Raw genomic sequence first — 22,675 nt, forward strand, 5'->3', positions numbered from 1 at the left:
ACTATCCCCCCTTGAAACTCTTTACACTTACGCCGATGACATCCTCGTCCTCCTTGAGACCGACTTGAACCTCACCAACCTCTCTACGAACATATCCTCATGCATAACGAACCTCCAATCCTGGGCATTCACAGTACAAATGAATCTGAACGAGTCCAAAACAAAACTCCTTTGGCTCGGCCCACAATTAGACCATCTACCCTCCTCCATCCCATTGTCCTCCGGCTCCTCATTACAGCTCGAACTCTCAAGCAAAGTCCTGGGTGTCACCTTAGACTCTTCTCTATCCTTCAACGACCATCTCCAATCCTTGGTAAAAAAGTGCTTCTTCAGCCTTCACATGCTAAGGAAAGTCAGACCTTATTTTCACCAAAAACACTGTGCAGTCCTAGTACAATCCATCATCCTCTCCAGATTGGACTATTGCAATTCTATCTACCTCAGCCTAACCAAGAAAAGCCTCCTCAGACTGCAGCGGATTCAGAACGCCGCGGCTAAGCTTATTTTCGCGAAAAGCAAATTTGATCACGTCTCGCCACTCCTGTCTAAGCTCCATTGGCTCCCAGTAATCTCCAGGATCCACTTCCAATGTGCGTGCCTAGCCTACAAGATCCTACATGGCATCCTTCCTGCCGTTATCCCTCTATCCTGGAACTCCCCTCCCCAACCCCTACCGCCTCCAGTACCTCCCAAACTCTTAAACTATCCTTCCCTTCCACAAAAGGTATTTCTCATGCAGGCAAACTTGGGTCATCCCTCCCCTTTAAAATCACTGAGATCTGGAATAACCTTACCTCCCCGCTCCGATCATCAAGCTCCCTCCAACTTTTCCGTAAACACCTAAAAACCTGGCTATTCTCAAAACTGTAACATTTCCCCCCTCTTAGACTCTCCACCTTCCCCACCCTTTTACATCCAACTCTTAAACTCTCCACTGGAGTTCCTCTCCCATCCTAATTCCTGTAAACCGTGCCGAGCTCTGCATTTACTGAGATGGTGCGGTATATAAACCCAAGGTTTAGTTTAGTTTAGTTTAAAACCATAAGTAGCAACATTCTAGAGCTCAGCTTGTGATGTCATAATGCATCATTCCACCAATGCCTAAGCTCTGTCTTCGTCTGCACAAGCCTCAAACACTTTAAAATCATAAGTAGCAACATTCTAGAGCTCAGATTGTGATGTCATAATGCCTCATTCCACCAATGCCTAAGCTCTGTCTTCGTCTGCACAAGCCTCAAACACTTTAAAATTATAAGTAGCAACATTCTAGAGCTCAGATTGTGATGTCATAATGCCTCATTCCACCAATGCCTAAGCTCTGTCTTCATCTGCACAAGCCTCAAACACTTTAAAATTATAAGTAGCAACATTCTAGAGCTCAGATTGTGATGTCATAATGCCTCATTCCACCAATGCCTAAGCTCTGTCTTCATCTGCACAAGCCTCAAACACTTTAAAATAAGTAGCAACATTCTAGAGCTCAGATTGTGATGTCATAATGCCTCATTCCACCAATGCCTAAGCTCTGTCTTCATCTGCACAAGCCTCAAACACTTTAAAATTATAAGTAGCAACATTCTAGAGCTCAGATTGTGATGTCATAATGCCTCATTCCACCAATGCCTAAGCTCTGTCTTCATCTGCACAAGCCTCAAACACTTTAAAATCCTAAGTATTTGAGGCTTGTGTAGTTAAGGCAGAGCTTACAGGAATGGGGCAGGGACAGTGACAAAACTCACAGGGATGGGACGGGGAAATTGAGTTGTTGCGGGGACCTTTGAAGTTACATTCTGCAATTTGAGCACGAGACTTCTAGAATGTCAACTAAGGGTAGTTACAAATGTAACTGCCAACGCGTGCCAATTAACACCTATTAACTCTAATCAGAGTTAATAACTGGTTGTTAAGGCTAATTAATATCTAATTATTGAATTAAGTTATGTATACTAGTCACAAATGTGGGCATGCAACTTAATGGAATTAGGGAGATATTGCATGAAAGTAGATCCTCTCCTCTGTTTTCCTACCCACCTACTTTTATGTATATATAAGCTAGGACAATTTTATAAACCTGTACCTGAATATATAAAAATGCTGTTCTACACACAGATCATTTAGAAAATTAATGCCTTAAGATAACCACAATGAGAACTAATGCACGTTGTTCAGAAATAGAAAACTGTATTTTCTTGCCTCCCAGTGGTGTGCAGTCAGGGCCTTCAGGGGATTCACCCCACCCACTAAAGGCCCTGAGGGCACTGCTCTGAATTTGTTTCGTTGAGCAGGCAATTGACAGATGCTGCACAGCTAATCAAATTCAGATCTGTAGTGTCATGGCCTTTAGAGGGATTCAGCTCAAGAGTCCTGCATTTTTTTTGTTTGTTTACTTTTTGTTTGATGCAGTTTGACTGGTTGAGCAAGCTGCCTATTCAACAAATCAGACTGCATCAAGCAAAAAGTAAAGAAAAAAAAAAAGCAGAACAGTAGAGCTGGGCAGGGCCACCATCAGGGCAGTACTACCAGTCCTGCATTCAGGGGCCCGGAGCTGACAGGGGGCCCAGGCTCCCCCAGGGTCCTAGGCAGTGTTCTAAGGCAGGGGCGCCAGTAGCTCGCCAAGGCAAAGTGAGTCGATCACCCAGGACTCACTTTGTCTTGGCGATCTAATCTATTGGGCCGATCAGTCTTCCTCTCCCTGACGTCAATTCTGCTGTCGGAGAGGAAGTTCGGGACAGCCAATCGCTGCCTGGCTGGGCGGAACTTCCTCTCCGACGGCAGAATTGACGTCGGGGAGAGGAAGACTGATCGGCCCGAAGCAGGGAGAGCATGCGTCGGCTTTGGGGCCTGTTATCCATTGGTGGGTCCTGTTCCCCGATGGCAGCGGCAGTGGCTTGGGGAACGGCAGGGAGAAAGAAAGAAAGGGGGCAGGCAGGGAAATAGAAGGAAAGAAGAGAAACAGAAAAAAAGAAAGAAAGGTCAGGGAGAGAGGAAGAAAAAGTTGGGGGAGGGAATGAGGTGTGAAGGAGAGAAAGCATACAGGCTGATAGAAGGGAAGAAAGATTGGATGCACAGTCAGAAGAAGAAAGTGCAACCAGAGACTCATGAAATCACCAGACAAGGTAGGAAAAATGATTTTATTTTAAATTTAGCAAAGTGGAGGCAGTATTACCACAGTTTTCAAAGGAATTTGCCCAAATAACTTAATAGTTAACTGGGTAAATTCCCAGAGATGAAAACTTCCCTTCACTTACTATGCACAGTTCTGAATTTATATCTGCTGTCTATATTTTACAATATGGTCCCCTTTTACTAAACCGCAATAGTGGTTTTTAGCGCAGAGAGTCTATGAGCGTCAAGAGCAGCGCTGGGCATTCAGCGCAGCTCCCTGCGCTAAAAACTGCTATTGTGGTTAATAAAAAGGATGGAGGGTATATTTGTCTATTTTTGTATGGTTGTTACTGAGGTGACAATGCATAGAGTCATCTGCCTTGACCTCTTTGAAAAAAACCCAGAATAGAAATGATAATTAACATTTTCTCAGCGTATAGTGTGCTTTGTGTTTTTTAATTTTATTGTTGGTAGATCATTTTGACTTGGTCATTTTAAAGTAGCTCACAAGCTCAAAAAGTTTAGGCACCTCTGAGCTAGAGCGTTGAAACTGTGTATTTCTATTTTATCCCCCCTTTTACAAAACTGTGGAGCGTTTTTTAGCGCCAGCCGTGGTGGTAGCAGCTCTGATGCTCAGAATTCTATGAGCGTCAGGGCTGTTACCACTGTGGCTAAAATCCACACTACAGTTTTGTAAAAGAGTGAGGGGTTAGTTTGTGATGACATATTCCATACTAGGCGAAGGTGTTTTCTGTGTTCTGTGTGTTCGAAAGACATGGTTTTCTGTTAGGATTGATCTGTGCTGGTCTGGCTTGTTTAGTTTTACAATGGGTGTATTGATGTACTGCTCACTGCAATATGTAAGATGCTGCCTTTTCCTAGGTACTCGTGTGTGACGTGTGGTTTGTTACTAAAAATCATGTTTTTCGTACAGATTGGGGGGGGGCCAAAAAATGATGGGCCCTGGGTGTTACATATGCTACGTACACCACTGTATGTAAAGATATCAGAAAGCTGGCATAGCAAAAACTTTAAGTAAATTGTTATTCTTCTAAGTTTTGAGTATTTAACCCTCCCACAATCTCACGGGCACTCGTTTCAAATTTATTGAGATTTTGATTTAAACGCAATATCAAATATTTTCAATGCGTATAACAAAAATAAATTTGGGGAAATAAATAAAACCATTTGAACAATAAACATACAAACATATCCATAGATGATTAAAATTACATAAGGAGTACAAGGATAAACTACATTTGTTTAAAAATGCATTCTCCGTGCCTGCTCATAAATTTGTTGACTGGAAGGATCCAGCAATGTGGCCAGATGCCATTCAGGACAAAGACAGAGAAATAATTGTGCAATTTGGACTAATGATGGAAGATGATTTAAAGCAAATGGCACAGTCTATGAGTAAAGATCTTGACGGATGTTCTTTTTATGAATATCTCCTCTATGCCAAATCACCCAATGGACGTGAGAAGATTTTACGGGATTGGCTTAGGTGGAGTATTAGCAGAAAAGTATGTGTGTATTCAGCCCATGGAAGAAGGGGGGGCGTCGGGCAGGGGGGGGAAGAGGTGCGTGGGGGGCCCAATAGGTTTGCTCAGTAAGGGGCCCAGAAATTTCTGATGGCGGCCCTGGAGCTGGGGATTCTCCGATTCCCTTGAAATGCCCTCACTTTACACCACTTTTGCCTCCAGTGACCCAGCCCTGCTCTGAATAGCTCCAGGAGAAATACGTAATGTACCTGAATATAGCTCACCTTGAGCTACTACTGAAAAAGGTGTGAGTAAAATCCAAAGAAATGCATAAAGAAATGAGTGGGTGAGACTATAGGTAAAAGAACTTCTGCTGTGGAAGAATGTGCATACATTTACCAACACTCAGAGTGAGCAGGTTTAAAATAGCCCTTTTGACCTCTGTCTGAAAAGTCCGAATAAGTGCCTGTTTTATAAAGACAACATGGGTGCCCATGTGCATTTATAAAATAAGATCCCTGACCCAGCCTTAGTAGTGTACAAGTTCAAATGCTCAAATTTGTGTCTGCTGCCCCAAAGACAGTCTAAACGCATGTAAGTAACCAATGCACATGCCCACATATTTTATGAAATATACAGGCACATTATAATTCTACATCTGCTTCAGCCAAACTAGTCTGCCAGGAATGCTTGTGCTAAGAATGTGCAAAAGTAGGCAAACCTTTTTTCCTTTTGCTTACTTATTATGGGATCCTTTTACTAAACTGTGATAAACACTGGCTCATGCTTACTACAATTTCCTGGAGGAAAAGTCCATAGTCTATTATTGAGAAATATATGGGGGAAGCCTAAGGTGACCATACATCTCGTTTTGAACGGAACCGTCCCTTTTTCTGATCCCCCGTCCTGTTGTCCCCATGCACAGCTTTGGGATGCCGATATGTCCCGTTTTCATTGACGGCGTCCCGAAGCTGTGTGTGGGGACAATGGGACAGGCGATCGCGGGAGAATGGGCTCTCTCTCTGCTTATCTGCCCTTGCCACAACAACAGCTAGAAAGGCATGCCTTGATCGGTAGCATAGAATATTGCTACCCCTTGGGTTTTGGCCAGGTACTACTGACCTGGATTGGCCACCGTGAGAACGGGCTACTGGGCTTGATGGACCATTGGCTGTCCCAGTAAGGCTATTCTTATGACCCTATGGAAATAGAGGAAGCCAGTATCTCTCCAGAGTTGGCAGCACAAGTACAACAGGAGCCGATGGAGCTTCAGGAGAGTCACAAACACTCCTTGGAGCGGAGTTGAAAAGTGACAAACCTCTGCTCTGGCGTGTCCCCTACTACTGAAGGAGTCTGGGACTGGTTTTCCTAAGTGTTGAACTAAGTTTTCTCTTTAATAAAATGCTGAATTATGTTTAGCTGCAGACCTAACTTATCTCATGTTCTAGCCTGCCTGCACTGGGTGTTTTAGCTTGGGCATTCTAGCTTCTTATGGCTATCTCAGCATACATGATATTGTATTCCACCCTCCTGGACATGTAACAGAAAGACTGCAGGGCTTAGATAAGTGACCTGCTAGTGCAATGGTCTCAAACTCAAACCCTTTGCGGGGCCACATTTTGGATTTGTAGGAACTTGGAGGGCCGCAGAAAAAATAGTTAATGTCTTATTAAAGAAATGACAATTTTGCATGAGGTAAAACTCTTTATAGTTTATAAAACTTTCCTTTAACAGTTAAAAGGAAAGATATATAAACTATAAAGAGTTTTACCTTATGCAAAATTGTCATTTCTTTAATAAGAAATTAACTATTTTTTCAATGGCCCTCCGAGTACTCTATTTTTTCTGCAGCCCTCACATTTAAAGTTTAATATCTTTTCTTTCTCAAAACTGACACATTTCAATCACTATATTGAAAATAAAATCATTTTCCCTACCTTTGTTGGCTGGTGACTTTATTTTTCTGTGCTTTTAACAATGTTTCCAGGGCCTTCTTGTCCTTTGACTGTTTTTCTCTCCGTCTTCACTTTCTGCCTTGCATCCATCTTTGGCATTAACTTAATATTCAATTTTTCTGCTTTCTTTTCAAAATCTACGTTTCTATGTCTTACCTTTCCTTCTATCTCTCTCTTCTTCCATCCCTATTTCCATGGTCTGACATCTCTTTCCTTCCTTTTCTCCCTCCCTCCTTCTTTCCTTTTCCCTGGTCTTGCATCTGTCTCCTTCTCTCCCCCTTGCCCTGGTATCTCTCCCTCCCCATCTATGGTCTGATATCTCCTTTTCTTCCTTCCCTCCCATGAACTTGGCATCTCTTGTTCCTCTCCTCTCCCTTGTCTTCCTTCTCCTTCCTTCCCCAATTGGGTGCAGCAGCAACAAAAGCAGCATTTCCCTTCCCCCCTTTCCTGTGCAGGAGAGGCATTTCTCTTCCCCTTCCCTCCTTCTCCCTTTCCCTATGCAGCAGAAGCAGCATTTCCCTCCCCCCCCCTTTCCTGTGCAGGAGAGGCATTTCTCTTCCCCCTTCTCTCCCTCTCCCTGTGCAGCAGCAGCAGCATTTCCCTAGGGTCCTCCTTTCCATATGCAGCAGAGCATTTCTCTTTCCCCTCCCCTCCCCTTCCTTGTGTAGCAGCAGCATGTCTAGACGGCTCCCAATCGATCGTTCCGTTCAAAGCCGTGGGTGGCAGCTCCTCGCTAGATCCACGCCTGCGTCAGAAGCCTTTCTGATGTGACGTCAGAGAGGCTTCCGATGCAGGAGTGGATAGCGCAAGGAGCCGCCACCCGCGGCTTTGTATGGATCGATCGACTTGAGCCAGCCAAACACGCTGCTGCTCCACAAGGGAAGGGGGAAGAGAAATGCGTGAGGAGGAGCCGCCGCTTTACAGTTGATCATCGTGTCCAGACCGCGGGCTGCAAAATAGCACCTGGAGAGCCACATGCGGCCCGTGGGTCACGTGTTTGAGACCTCTGTGCTAGTGTGAGCTTAGGACCAATGATTGTTAAGAAAAGTTATACGTGAAAAGTTTTTTCTAGAATTCAGTTGTATAGCCAGAAGAATGTATAAATATCTTTGTAACTTCCTGGTTTCGGGACTTCTTAAGCCAGCTTTGGGCTCAGGGGTCTGCATATGTTGAATAAATATCTGTGCTTTCTTCAAGTCTCTAAGTTTTGTGGCTGCCCAAAGTGACCTTTCACTACCAGGTCTTTTAATTGGCCCTAGGAAACTGCCTAGGCCTGGGAGAGATAGGGTAAGTACTGGCTTCAAAATATCAAACTCAGACAGAATTCTTCATAAATCAATAATAGTTTTATTTTGACCTCAGTGGACAAAAAGTTTAGCATATAGTCAAAATTTCAAGCAGCTTTTCATAAAAACAACAACAACAACAGTTTCCAAGAAAAATAAAGGTTAACCTCCCCCCCTCCACAAACAGTTTGTCTTGCCAAATTTCATTCACTCTGGCTCAGCATGGAAATTATACTTGCATTCAAAAAAAACCCAAAACTTTCTTTCTGAAGCACTTGTTTAAAAGGCATGAAAGAGATATTCACAGCATTTATGTAAAGTCAGGTTATATCTCATAGCAGCATACAGTTGATATACTTTCTGAGGCAGCAAAAGGAAGGTGAGCTTTGCATAAGGCTCAACAGTGCTGTAGCTACTGCTTGGAAATCAGCACAGCTGAGAGAGATCCTGTGATTGCACTCCCAGCAACGGCACACACAGTAAGGTTTCAAACTACAAAAACATTCACACAGTTCAATGTTCTTTAGCCCAAACTTCACATAAAAGTAGCAGGCTACCAGCTCTCAGTAAAGCATCCCAGCCAAAAAATAATGTTTAACTCGAAACAAGCAGCAAAAACATACAGCATTTCTTGCTAAGGAAAAAAAACAAAACCCCACCAGCTGCTTCTCAGCTACTCACTGTGTCAATTAATGTCCATAAGCTCTGCCTGGCTCTCTGAGATAGGGCCAGCTTCCTGAACTTCCATCCCCTCAGGTACCTCTGGAAATTGGAAGTTAGAAGTGGGGAGGCTTTCTTCCACTTTCTGCATTGGCCAATCTGGGACCTCAGAGTCTGCTTCCTCTTTCCAAGGCTCCTGCCCTGCTCTATGCTGCTGGAGAGTCTGCATCTACTGACCCCTCTCCTCCCATACTGCTTGCTTCAGTCTGCCTTTAACCAGCTCAAAGCAACTCCCCTTCAGCCTGTAGAGGGGGATGGGCTTTGGTACTACTGCAGGCTTTCCTTGTCTGTTTTGCCTTGGTTTCCTGGGTATAGCTAGCTTGTCTTTAGCTGCCCTGGCTGATGTATTGACAGGGTGCCAATGCTGTGAGTCTGCCTGCTTTTGATCCAGATCACCACTGCTTTTATCATATGGATAAGGGAGGTCAGCCTCAAGTTGGTCACTAGCACTAATCTGGTAAGCTCTTCTGCACAGGATTCTTTTCTTAATTTTAGGTGCAAAGCTAGCACAGGTGCTTGGTTTGTCACAGGAGGAGCTGGCTACAGAGGAACTATTTGCAAGTACTGAGCTAATGGATGCGAGTTTAGCTACTAAAGTCAGTGCTGTACTTTTGAATTGCTGAATTTTTGGGACACTTGATGAATGTTTGCTTTGGCTACTGTTTATTTTTGATGATGCAATCCAGGTTTATGAGTCTTCTGATGTTGATAACAAGGCAACAATGCTTGTTTTTGTGCAATATATTTTTCAAGAAGATGTGCATGAGGATATATTCTAATCTAATCTAATCCTTAGGTTTGTATACCGCATCATCTCCACGTTCATAGAGCTTACAGTAGGAGAAATAGGAAGGAACTACAACAGAGGGTTAGAGGTAGAAGTGTGAAGAAAATTTAGAGGACTTGGGATGCCAAGATATAAGAGTTTCCTTGATTCCTAAGTTGGAGGGAGACTTACATTTTTTGAGAAAAGCCAGGTTTTCAGATGTTTGCCAACCAACACTATAGCTGCAGAGCTATTCAAGTCTTTGAATGATTACATATCATGGGCTGGGGAGAGCTTCAGTGCCTGGGATGGTGTAGATGGGCTGGAGTGAGCTTTGACGGAGACTTCAGTAGGTGGAACCAGTCTGTGTGTGACTTTGGTTGTGAGAGGAGCTGAAGAGAGAGCTGCAACTGAGAACCAGAGGCCTGTGGAAGGTGGGAGCTGGGCCTAGCTCTGTGCCCCAGGCGGAGCTATGAAGCCTGGGGTCCCTTCCCAGGGAAGGTCCTGGTTTGGAGGGCCTACTATGGAAGGAAGGAGGGAACCAGATGGTGAAAAGCCTGGGCCATCAGGCTGGAGGAGGCCAGAAGAGCCAGACCCCAGAGCTCCTAGAGGAAGGGTTCCTGTTCCAGAGTTGACACCAAGGAGCATGAAGGTACAACAGGGGTCTGGCAGGGCCTGGGAGCTGGAGGTGGAAATGGGCAGGCAGATAGCCCAGGCTGTTACAGTGGTGGAGGATATGGAGGACTCACAAGGGTCAGAGGAGGATATTTTCAGTGGGGAGGAGGAGGTGGAGAAGGACATGGATTTGGCCACAAGAGCCATATTAACAGTTAAGGGGATGGCTGGACTGGAGAAAAATCTGCAGGACTTACAAAAGAAACAACGTATGGTGTCCACTCTGTATAAGCTGGCTCCAGAGAAGCTAAAGAAAAAGTATAAGAAAGAACAGCAATACCTTCAGCGGCAGGTGGAGAACTGCATAACAGAGATGGCTGGTATTACAAAAGATGTGTCTAACCCCATGGCTTAAGTGTATCGGAACAGAGAGAGAATGGCAGGGCTGCAGGAACACCAGGGGAAATTACAGGCAGCAGTTTCTGCAGAAGAACCCTGTGCAGAAGCAGGACAGTTGGAAGAAGTGCAGGAAACTCCCACAGCAGTGGAAGAAAAAGCTACCACAGAGGCTACTGGAGAAAAGTTGGGAGACAGCCTGAATTGGTACAGCTGGGAAAAGAGTGCAGACACAGCAGAAACCAGAGTGGAGGAGAGGCGGACAATGGAGCGCAGGAAAAAGAAAGCCACACAAAGAGTGAACTACCTGGAACAAGCAGGGACTGAAAAACTTCATATAGAGTTTGAGCAAGTATTAATAGGGACTGAGAAACCACAAACAGAAATTGAGCTACCACAAACTTTAATAAAAGCACCTGAGGGAGTGCTGGAACAGCAGGCAGCTGAGACTAGTTTGCCCAGTAACTTGCTGAAATTCTTGGAGGAGGAATGTGATTTGAAACTGATTGAGCAGCAGCCTGGATTGGAAACACCTGAGTTTCATCGGCAAGGAAAATCCCAGAATGCAGCTCAGGGGAGGAGTTCCCAAGAACTGGTGGGTGGAATCTTTTGTGTGACTGAGAATGTGACTGAGAAAGAGGTGGAGTCTTCTCTGAGCTGTGTTGAGGGAACTCAGCCTAATTCAAAGTGCAGATTACAGCAAAGAGGTGTTTCCAGTGTGTTGGAAGGAGTGGAGTGGAGTCAGGAGCTGGAACCTGAGAATCTACAGAGAGAAATACAGCAGGAGGTGGCTGTAGGTGATGAAGCTGTGCTGCCACAACGGCAGCAATGGACAAAGCAAGTTTTGCCTTGTTCTAAAGAACTGCAGTTGAAAGAACTGAATGCAGGACAGATCCCTATGGATGTGAATGGGGGTGTTGGGGAGGGGGAGGGGGTGAGAGAGGGTGGGGGACCTGGTGCCCGGAAAGGGGTTAAAAGGGGAATATCTTTTGCAGATGTGGTGGCTGGGGGATTGGGGCAGGGGGTAGGAATTGGGGGAGGGGGAATGCGCAAGGGGAGAGTGGGGGGAGGAGGGAGGATGGTGGAGGGAATGGGAATGGTGGTGGGGGTTGGGGTAGTGGGGGAGAGGGAGAGGGGGGTATTTTCAAGAGAAGAAATGTGGTTCAGTTGAAGTGGGTGGGGGTGGGGAATATGCCAACAAGGGACAGGGTGTTGAGAATGGTTCTGGGGTTGGGCTTCATCCCTGAGGACCTGTATGCCTGTATTCATCCGGTAATGGTTCCGGAATATGACATCAGTTTCCAGAGACAGAGGGGTTTAGAGTTATTTTGGGAAAAATATGAGGGGGTGAGGGGGAGGGAGCAGTGGGCAGAATTTAAAGCCATACCTGTGAGTAAGCCTGACCTTGTGCAAGTGACAGTGTTGGTGAGAAATGAGTCCATCCCCAGTTCAGACCTGACATACTGGTTGAATCGGTATGGGGTGCTTCGGACTCCATTAGTGAAGATCATGGACCCGAGTAGGGTCTGGGCTGGTGGATGGACAGCCAGCATGAAGCTAAGTCAAGTGGGTAATGTGATACAGCATGCTCCACCAGTGGCATACATTGGGAGAGAGCGCATCCAATGTTTTTACAAGGGGCAGCCCAGGGTATGTTTTCGATGTGGATCGTTTAGGCATCTAAGTATGGTGTGTCCTACCCTGATGTGTGTAAAATGTGGAGGGAAGGGGCATATTGGGGAGGAGTGTGACCTCATTCGGTGCAACTTGTGTGGATGTCTGGGGCACCCGTTCAGCAAATGTCCGAGGGCTGCACATAACAGGTGGCGAGAGGAAAATGATGGGGGAGGGGAGGAACCGCAGGAGCGGGCCCAGGAGGAGGAACGGGATCAGGAGGGTGGTCAGGAAAATAGCCAGGAAAAGGTGAGGCAGGGTGAAGGGCTGGTACAGGAAGCAGAGGGGGAGAAAGAGGGTGGGGGTGGGGATGAGGGTACATGGGAAAAGGTACGTAGTAAGAAGGTGGGGAAACACCAGAGGAAAAGAAGGGGAGATAGGGTTGAGGATACTAATAGGTTTAGTGTATTGGCACAGGAGGAAGAGGATGGAGGTGGGGTGTCCCAGAAGAGGAAAGGGAAGAAAGGTCGGGAGGGAGGGCAGCAGGAATACCCGGTGGTGATTCTGGAGAGGTTGCGGGTTGAGACAGTGGGAGAGAAAGGGGATGGGGGAGGGGCTTTTCTAAATAGAGAGGTGGGTGGGAAGGAGGGTATGGAAGTAGATGGAGGGGATGTTTTGCTGGTGGGGAAGGATGTGATTAAGGAAGGGGAAGATAAGGAAAGGGAGGGAATTGGAGAAGAGTTGATTCTGGCAGAGGGCGAGGTGGTCCCGCCAGGGGTGGTGGTGAAGAGGGGAATGGAAGAAGGGAGCGGAGAGAAGGGGGGGAAGAAATCTAAATTAGTTTCATGATGGGGAGTCCCGGTTTGAATATTGCAACTTTGAATGTTGCTAGTCTCCTAACGGAGAGAAAGCGGTTTCTGGTTTATGAGTTCCTGGCTTCCAAACAATTGGATGTTATCATGTTGCAAGAAACAAGGGTTGACCACCCAAGTTTATTGTGGAAAGCTAAAAGGGACTGGAAATGGGGGCCGTCATACTGGGTATTAGCCCAGGAGGCTTATGGGGGGTGGCAATTCTGTTTAACTCCAGGGCGGTGGAAGTGCATAGGGTGGTGGAATTGGGTGGGGGGAGGGGGCAGATATTGGATGTAAGGGTGGAGGGAGAGGAGGTAAGGTTGGTGAACATCTACGGTCTTCAGAGGAAGTGGGAGCATAAAGCTCTAATCTCCCGGATCAGACCATATTTATACACGGCCAGGAGGGTGGTGTGGGGAGGGGATTTTAATGCAGTGGTGAGGCAGGAGGATAGGGAAGGGAGGAAATTTTCTTTAGGATATGATGAATTATTTTTGAAACAGGTGGGGGAGGGGGCAGGGCTGGTTGATATTTATACAGTTTTTGGGAAGCAAGGGGGGTTTACATTTGGCAGGGGGAAATGTCGCAGTCGTATCGACAGGTTTTTTGTAAGGAGGGAAGACTGTCAGGACCCTCCCCAAGTGCAGCATGTTGAATTTACAGATCACGCTTTGGTGAGCATACAGGTAGGGGGGAAGAACCCAGTTATGGGTAGGGGTCTGTGGAGGCTCAACAATGCATGGCTCCAGGAGGAGAGTGTACAGGAGGCCTTTAGGGAGTTCTGGACAGACCAGCTGTCTACTGTAAGCGCATACGGGTCATTGGGGGGATGGTGGGAGGTTGTGAAGGGTAGGATCAAGGGTTTTTTCAAGAAAATAAGTAGGAGGGCATCACAAAACAGGGAGGGGAGGCTGGTAGCCCTGAGGAAGGAATTAAATTGGAGGGTGGAAGGGGGTGAAAAGGGGGAGGGGATTCAGGTACTAAAGGGAAAAATTGAAGCACTACAGTACGATAGATATAGGTCTTTAGTGTGGGAGAGGGACTATGGGCATTTCATCTCACCAGACCCTTTCAAGGCATGCAAAGAGAGGGTCAGGCGGCGGAAGGTGGGGAGTTTGTGGGACAATGAGGGGATAGAGCAGGAGTCACGAGAAGGGATATTGAGGGTAGTGGGAGAGCATTTTGGGGGGCTCTTTGAAGTTGGGCAAGAGGAAAGGGAGGGGTGGGAGGAATATATAGAGGGGACCCCGGGGGTGGGGGGAGGGTTAACAGAGGAGCAGGCAGAAGCGCTGAATGGCCCATGGACGGTGGAGGAGGTAAGACGGGCGATAGCCGGCCTGACCAGAGGGAAATCACCCGGTCCAGATGGGTTGACAGCCGAGTTTTTTAAGACATTTTGTGAGCAGATGATACCTTTCTTGGTGCGGCTGTTTACGGAGCTTAGCTGTCAGCCTGTTCTGCCGAGGTCCATGAGGGAGGCGGTATTGGTTTTGATTGCGAAGCCAGGGAAGGAAGGGTCAAGGGTGGGAAATTGGAGGCCGATTTCTTTGCTTAATACAGATAGGAAAATTTTAGCAAAGATGATGTGCGCAAGACTGGGAGAGGTGGCGGCATCAGTACTGGCACCAGCACAGATGTGTGGCGTGCAGGGGAGGAGGGCGATAGAAGCAGTGGTAACAGTAAGAGAGGCAGTTGAGAGGGGTCAGTGGACCCAGGGGGGGCGGGTGCTTGTTAGTTTGGACCAAGCCACAGCCTTTGATAGGGTGCCATACAAATATTTGTGGGGGGTTCTTACAAAGTATGGGATTCCTGTGCAGTTTGTGGAGGGGTTGAAGACTCTGTATAGGGAGGCAGCAACCTTTCCCTTGGTAAATGGGTGGAAGGGGGAGCGTTTCTCCATTGGGAAAGGGGTGAGACAGGGCTGTCCCTTAAGTCCATTGCTATATGTATTTGCCATCGATCCATTGCTGCAGCGGCTGGAGAAGGGTGGGGGTTTAACAGGGATAGATATGGGGGAAGGCACAAAGGTCAGGGTGGTGGCATATGCCGATGACATCTCTGTGTTTGTGTCTTCAAATAGAGAGTTTAGGTGGATGGAGGAAAAACTGGGAGAGTATTCGAGAGCCACAGGGGCGTGCATTAACCAGGAAAAGAGTCATTTGTTGAAACTCGGGGATCCGGCATGGGAGGTGGAGAGTACAAGTGGGTTCTTGCCTCCAGAGGGGAGGGTAAGGGTGCTGGGGGTTGTCTTCAGTGGGGATGAGGCGTATCAAATGGAGAATTGGAAGGGAAAAATCCAGGAAGGGCAGCAGAAGGTGGAAGCCTGGAAGCAGTGGAAGCTGACATTTCTGGAACGGGTGCGTTTAATGAAAGTATATTTGGTTCCTTTGTTCCTATTCCTTAGTTATGTGTGTTTGCTCCCGCAGGGGTTGCATGCTACAATGTACAGTCTTTTTTTTCAGTGCCTCTGGGGTAACCGCTTAAATCCAATAAAGAGGGGGGTAACGTATTTGGCAAAAGAACAAGGGGGCTTGGGGATGGTGAACCCCATTCTTTTTTTTCTCCTCCCTCTTCCTCCAGTTCCATTTGGGGGGGTTGGTGAGGGGACAGCAGGAAAGGGTGGCATGGGTAGAAAGTGTTCAAACGTGGGGTACAGTGTTTTGGAAAGACTGGTTGGGGGGAGTGGAAATAGGGAAGAAGCGGGTGGTGGGGGTTTTGGCAGGGGTGCCGGGTCAGGCGGACATGGCCCGTTTAGTTAGGAGTTGGAGGGTAACGGTGGATGAAGTGGTGGTGGGGAGGAAGACATGGACGGAAAGAGTGCTGCACCAGTGTTATGCGGTGGAACCTCTGCTGAAGGATTGCCCGGGGATACGTCAACAGCAGGCACTCCATTATGTGGTGATGCCACGCCTGCCCCCTAAGTACTTCGATGTGGCATGGCTGGCACTGCATGGCAAGATGTATGTCCGGGCGAATCTAAAGTGTAGACCTGTGACTGACAGGGAGTGTCCAAGGGGGGAGTGCCATGGTGTGTTAGAGACAATGGAACATTTTTTGTGTTTTTGCCCCTTTTCAGTTGAGGTGGGGAGGAGGGTGGCCAGGGATTTGGGGTTTCAGGTGGGTTTGTTTGAAAGTCTGAATTATGCGGATTGGGTTTATGGGGGTGGTGGGGGGAAGAGGGTGTATGGTGAAACTTTTTTTATTATTTTATCCATACTGAAGTATTTCATTTGGATGGCACGTTGCCAGATGTCGCTGAGGCAGCGACAGCTGGCACCGGACACAGTGGCGATGGATGTGGTGCGGGCAGTGTGCCAAGTTGCAGAAGCAGAGAGAAAAAGAAGGCGTGAACAGCAGTGGCATTTACTGTGGAAGGGGGTGCGGCTTCGGCCTCCCTGACGCGTGTTACAGTTTTTGTTTTAACTGAGTTTTTGTATTTATGTTTATTTATTGCTGGGAGGGAGGGGGGTTTCTAGTCATTTTGTGTACAGGGTTTGGGGATGTTTAGTTTCATATGTACAGGTTTGGTGTGGGGATAGTGAAATGTCAGTTTATGTTTGTATTATTTGTATAATATTTGCTGCTGTCACGTTGTAATATATTGAATTGTAATGCTTTTTTGGTGTAAGTCTATATAATAAAAATAACTTTTCAGTAGTTGGAACCTAAGCACAGTACTGGGCAGAGCTTTGGAGTCTTGCCCAGAAATAGCTAAGAAGAAGAAATTTTTTAAAAATGGAATCAGGTCGGGCAGACTGGATGGACTATGTTACTATGATACTTTTCCTCTTTACTATTTACTGCCAGAACTGTGATATTTGTAGTGGCAGCCAGGGCAGGATTAATTCGTTGAGGGCCCCTAGGCACACAAGTACACTGGGCCCCCTGCCCCGCCCCACCCCACCATGCGCCCAGGCGGAAACAGGAAGCTGCGTCAGAGGGAAGCTTTGGGCAAGCAGCACCGCTTGCACAATTACAGTTCCCGTTGCCTTTCATACCCGCGTTGCTTGCTTGTCTTACTTTCATCGATGGGGGGGGGGGGCCATGTTGCCGATCGATACTGGAGGGGCCCTTTCGCCGTTTGGAAAAAACAATGTTGAGGGCCCCCCCTGACCATTTTGGGCCCTAGGGACGTGCCTACTTGGCCTATTGGTTAATCCTGCCCTGGTGGCAGCATTAAGGACACAGTTTTGAAAAACCTCAAGTGTTTGCTTGGAATTGGACTTAGTGTGGGGGTGGGGCAATGGTTGGTGCCTACACAAGAAACTGAAAAGAAACTATGTGTTTTGGTTTTTCAACTTTTCCAGCCTAAGCTTATAGGAAGCTGGGATTGGTCTGAAAGAGGGAGAGGTTGGCCACTCTCTGAGTGGGCATTTTTGGAGTTGAATATTGAGTTTTAATAAGGCAAACTTGAGACTAGTCTCCCAGCCCCAGCACTGCTTGTGGCAGTTGGAGGCTTCCATAATTTGTTTTTTTTTTCTTTTGAATGTTTAAGAGCTTGGGACTAATACAGCTCAGGAGCTTGACTTACCTGAATCCTGCCTTGGGCAGGCTAGGGAAGAAAACTTTGAGAAATCAGAAAGAAACTGTTTGTGCTATAAAGTGAGTAAGAGGTACATTTACAGAACTCGAGGGCATATATGTTCAGGAGAAGAGTTTGGACAGAGCAGAGGAGAGGCAAAATACCCAAGTGGGTTATAAAATGCTCATCTACACGAATACTTCAGCTGTGTACATTCACGCATGTTCCCAAGCTTGTGTGAACGGACCAATGGCACAGCCACAAGTGGGCCAAGGTGGGCATAAGCCCAACCACTTTGGATTTGGGCCCATCTAGCAGCGGCACAGCAGCAATGTGCCTGGCAGGGGTCCAGAGCCCCACCAGCAGAAGACTCCCAGCATTTCTCCCTCCAGGAGATCGGAAATCACTTAACTCCACTTCCCCCAACCCTCCCCTGAGTACCTTTAAGTCCTTTAGTTGTTCACCAGCAGCAACACATTACCCCTACTTGCACTAGTGTAAGTCTTCCCTCTGATGCCACTTCCTGTTTGTAGGACCAGGAAGTTGCAGCAGAGGGAAGGTTTGGAGTTTACACAAGCAAGAGAAATGAGTTACTGGTTGCTGCCAGCAAAGACCTAAATGATTTTAAGTACTAGGGGGTCAAGAGAGTGGAGTAAAGTGACACCCATGATCACCTGTGGGGTGGGGAGGGGGGGGGGGGGAAGAAGAGAGATGCCAGGTAGAGGGTGGCAGGGAGCAAGGTTGTCATGCCCAGCCATTTTTGGATCAGGCTCGCCCAAAATTGGGTACCTGGCTACAACCCTTGAATGGATGTTGCTGCATTTTAGCTGTGATTCCGGTTGCTTTTGTGATTTTGTTTTATATGACATAACTAACATGACCATTTATTTTTTCATCAAAAGGGGACTTCTATTAATTGTCAGTCCCACCCCACTCCCGCCCTAGCCCAGCCCCAATCCTGCCCTAGCCTCGCCCCGCCAATCCTGCCCCCAATTTCTTCCATTCATTTTTCATGTACACATAATATCTTATTAATTCATAATGGTAACCATAAAATTAAAAAAAACTACAAAGCACACTATACGCAGAGAAAATGTTAATTAGCATTTAAATATGGGGGGGTTTCCAAATGTCAAGGCAGAGGACTTTAAAATATGCAATGTCAGCTCAGTAACTATAGAAAAATAGACAAATATAGTGCAAAATATAGACAGCAGATATAAATTCTCAAAACTGACATATTTTGATCACTAAATTGAAAATAAAATCATTTTTTCTTATCTTTGCAGTCTGGTGATTTCATGAGTCTCTGGTTGCATTTCCTTCTGAGTGTGTATCCTTTCTTTCTGTACTCAGGCCCAACAATTGTCCTTTTCTATTCCTTCCCTCCTTCCTTCCTTCCTTCCTATGTCTTAGTGCCCCCAGTGCCTCCTTCCTATGTCCTTAGTGCCCCAGTGCCTCCTTCCCCTGTCCTTAGTGCCTCCTTCCCATGTCCTTAGTGCCTCCTTCCTATGTCCTTAGTGCCCCCAGTGCCTCCTTTCCATGTCCTTAGTGCCCCTTCCTATGTCCTTAGTACCCCCAGTGCCTCCTTCCCATGTCCTTAATGCCCCTTCCTATGTCTTTAGTGCCCCTTCCTATGTCCTTAGTGCCCCCAGTGCCTCCTTCCTATGACCCCTTCACTGCATTCCAGACTTTGTCCCACCCCCATCCCCAAAGCCAGCCAGCCTACCTGCCTGCCTACCTACCTCCCTGCCACGCAAAAAAAAAAAAAAAAAAAGCCTCCCTCCAGGCCCGATTTAAACCCTCACCCCCCTGGTCTGCTGCCGCTGCTGCTGCTGCTAATCGCCACCCAGAAGCCTCCTTCCCGACGTCAATTCTGATGTCGGAGAGGATGTTCCAGACCAGCCAATCGCTGCCTGGCTGGACTGGAACTTCTTCTCCGACGTCAGAATTGACATTGGAGAAGAAGGCTTCTGGGCGGTGATTAGCAGTGGCGATTAGCAGTGGCGATTAGCAGCAGCAGGGAGGTAAGGACAGCAGCAGTGGCGGCGGACCTGGGGGTTTTTAAATCAGGCCTGGAAGGAGGCTTTTTTTTTTTCACGACAGGAAGCGATCGCCTATCCCGTTATCCCCGCGCACAGCTTCGGGATGCTGTCCCTGAAAACGGGACATTTTGGCGTCCCGAAGCTGTGTGAGGGTACAACAGGACAGGGGATCCAAAAACGGGGCTGTCCTGTTCAAAATGGGACGTATGATCACATTAGACATAACCCTCTTCTATATAGATGACTACTTAATCTCCCAACCAAAACAATTACCCTCCATGTGACTATGAGAAAAATGCTTTGTGCATCCGGCATTGTAGTCACAAGCTTGCAAACTGTTTTGGCCATGTACCAACTCTACAAGGGTCGCGTGTCCTAAGAACATACCTTGGAACATTTGCTTCAATATTAGCTTTGGGATACATGGGAGTCCTCCACCAGTGTTCCTGCCATTGGAGGGAGAAACTACAATATTGCGCTTTCAATTGCAAGGGACAAGCAGGGCTATTACAGTAAGGAGACCTCACCAGCAAGAAGACCAGTGGAGGACTCCCAAGCAGTTTGAAGCTGATTAGCAGGAAGATTCGTTGCAAACCAGAAAACTGAGTTGATAAGAATGATGTCAAAACAACCCCCATTTAAGCAACTTAAATATTTCATTCTTAAGGGGCAGAGTTCAACTAGCTAGCCATACTGGTACTGGAGATAAAAGGTTTTAATGTGTTCTATTTGGCCAACATAAAAATTATCTAAATATATTGTATTGGTGCTCTCAAGACCACATATCTTGTAGGCCTCATTAGATAAAGTAAAGACTTGCATTGTTTCAGAGACTCAGGTACACTATCATCTTTGAATAATTCTTCCATGAAATGATTATCGATAATTGTAAAAGCTCATTTCTAATCTGTCTAATGACTCTCCTGAGACATAACAACAAGCCAACAATGATATACTTAAACTTGTAACTATGGGCTCCTTTTACAAAGCCGCGCTAGGGCCTTAATGCGCGGAATAGCATGTGCTAAATTGCCGCACGAACTAGCCTCCCTTTGAGCAGTTAGTAGATTTTTGGCTAGCGCACGCTAATCCGGTGCGTGCGCTAAAAAGCTTAGCGCACCTTTGTAAAAGGAGCCCTATATATTTGAAACTATGCCCTAACTGTATTAATAGTTGTACTGATCTACCTGTACTAACAACTCTATTGAACAAAGAAACATGAAGCAGATAAAGGCCAAATGGCCCATCCAGTCTGTCCATCCGCAGTAACCATTATATTGAATGTCCGTGTCAAACTGTCCATTGCAACTTCCTGGGTAACTAACCTAACCTCTTGTAATCTGACCTTGAATTGAATAGGTAAAGGCAGAATAGAAAACCTGATTAACATGACATATGACATATGATATAGCCCTCTTCTACTTATTCTTTGCTCTATTGCTTTTTAGTAGATACCATCAAATAGCAATTCCATTCTGGTAAAGAAGGAGAAAGCAAACTTTGTGCTCAGAAAAGGAGAAAAGTGGTATGAGTTATGGGTATCCCAGAAAAATAGGTTGAGAGGGAGAGGCAAAGAAAGATAACTCAGAGAAAAATGGGAGGGTCAGGGAATCAGAAATTCAGGGTAAGTAAATTGGCCCAATGACAATAGCAGATCTAACATTAAAGAATGTGCATTACAATGAATGAATGCAATTAAGACATTAATATCCATTAATAAATCTAGCCTATAGTTTGCTATGATTAATGATAATAATTGTGTTGAAGTCTATAGTAGGTAAATATAACCATCCTCCTTCTCCATCACACCTATTCCTGCTCTTAGATTGTTCCTCACCTACAGCTCCATCACCGGCTATCTCTTCCCATCCAACACACCTTACCTTGCTCCATCACTCCAGCTCATACTACATCTCCATTAGACTTTACCCCTCTTCTCCATTGTTCATCATGTCCCCCCTTCTCCAACTTCCTACTCTTCCATCATACCATTATGGCACCTGTATTAATGCCTCATAATTAATGCCAATTGGCATTAATTAGATGTTATGAACACAACCTGGTAGGCACATTCTATGAAATGCTGCATGTCAGTCGTTAGTACATGAATTTCAAAAGGGTGTGTGGCCAGGGGGAGGGGCATGGGTGGATCAGGGGCATTCCTAAAACTTATGAGCATAATTATAGAATATGCACACACAAGTTAGGTGTAATTATTTAGGCCTGGTTTTCCTTGGCCTTAAAGGGTGCACTTAAAAGTTTATGATATGCACTGGTACTTAGTTCAATTCTGTAAGGTGTATGTACCTTTTATAGAATTGTGCTAAGTACCCTTCTAGTCAGCACCGATATTTGGGTGCAATATATAGAATATGGCCCTTAAGAGGGTAATTCTATAAGGGGGTGCCAAGATTTGGGCACTAGGAAATTACCTAGTATAAGCCTATTCCTTAAAAAAAGTAGGCACCTACTTTTCTTCATAGAATACAAGTGAAAGTGGCCAAAAGTATACATATGTTTAGGTATAAAGGCTTATACCAGCCCTACTGTTCGTGTAAATACCTGTACCTATGTAGGAAAATTTGCTATTTGCTTGTTTTATTTCTTATTCAGAAAGATAGATGACATTCTATATCCCTAAAGGCTTACTTACTCGTACAGGCCACTAGTGTGGTTCCAGATTAATCCTCCTTTTTTGTACTTAGAACATGCTAGTTCTCTTTGTATGGTAGGAAAACGAAGTAACAAAGTATGATTAAATAGAAGCCAGATCACAATCTCATATAGTCGAGGTGTATTAGAGAATGTGCATAAATTATAATATTCTATAGTTCACTTGTCTATCTGTACCCTTTTCTCAAGTTCTGTCCAAACACTTGTGTGCACACTCACCTGTAAAAAAAATGCTTTTTTTTTTTTTGGTATTCTACACTATAACAGGCCATTCATACTTATGCATGTTAATACTAGAATACTGCTATTTGCAATCACTCTTGCCACCTAAAACTAGGCAGCTCCCTATAGAGTTACCTCATGCATAACTTGCATTAATGGATGCTCATTTCTATTTCTAGGGTATAGCTTAAGATGCCTCACAATATTAGTGAATTTCAAGTGATATTATTGAGAAAGAAGATCATTATGAAAAATCCCTTTCCTATCAACCTTCCAGAAAGCCTTAAAAACATAACTGTTTCAGAAGTTCCTAGCTGATTTTTCTATTTTAAATTTGTGATTATAAACGATGAAGATTGTAACTTAATACACTTTCTATGTCCTACAATTATTTCTGTAAACCGAGTCGAGCCCTACT

General features: G+C 45.8%; 1 protein-coding gene across 3 annotated transcripts in view; it reads right to left on the bottom strand.

Moving 5' to 3' along the window:
* LOC117364589 (dynactin subunit 1-like) overlaps positions 1–8,904 on the bottom strand; it is a 250,634-nt gene extending 241,730 nt beyond the window's left edge. For 2 of the 3 annotated variants that reach the window (XM_033953955.1, XM_033953963.1), the window contains exon 1: positions 8,512–8,904. The gene's annotated coding sequence lies outside the window, so the exon portion shown is untranslated. The remainder of the gene's footprint in view (positions 1–8,511) is intronic. The other variant, XM_033953946.1, reaches the window with a different exon arrangement.
* Positions 8,905–22,675: the final 13,771 nt, after the last annotated feature.

This window comes from Geotrypetes seraphini, chromosome 1 (genome assembly GCF_902459505.1).
Source record: "Geotrypetes seraphini chromosome 1, aGeoSer1.1, whole genome shotgun sequence".
Lineage (NCBI taxonomy): Eukaryota > Metazoa > Chordata > Amphibia > Gymnophiona > Dermophiidae > Geotrypetes > Geotrypetes seraphini.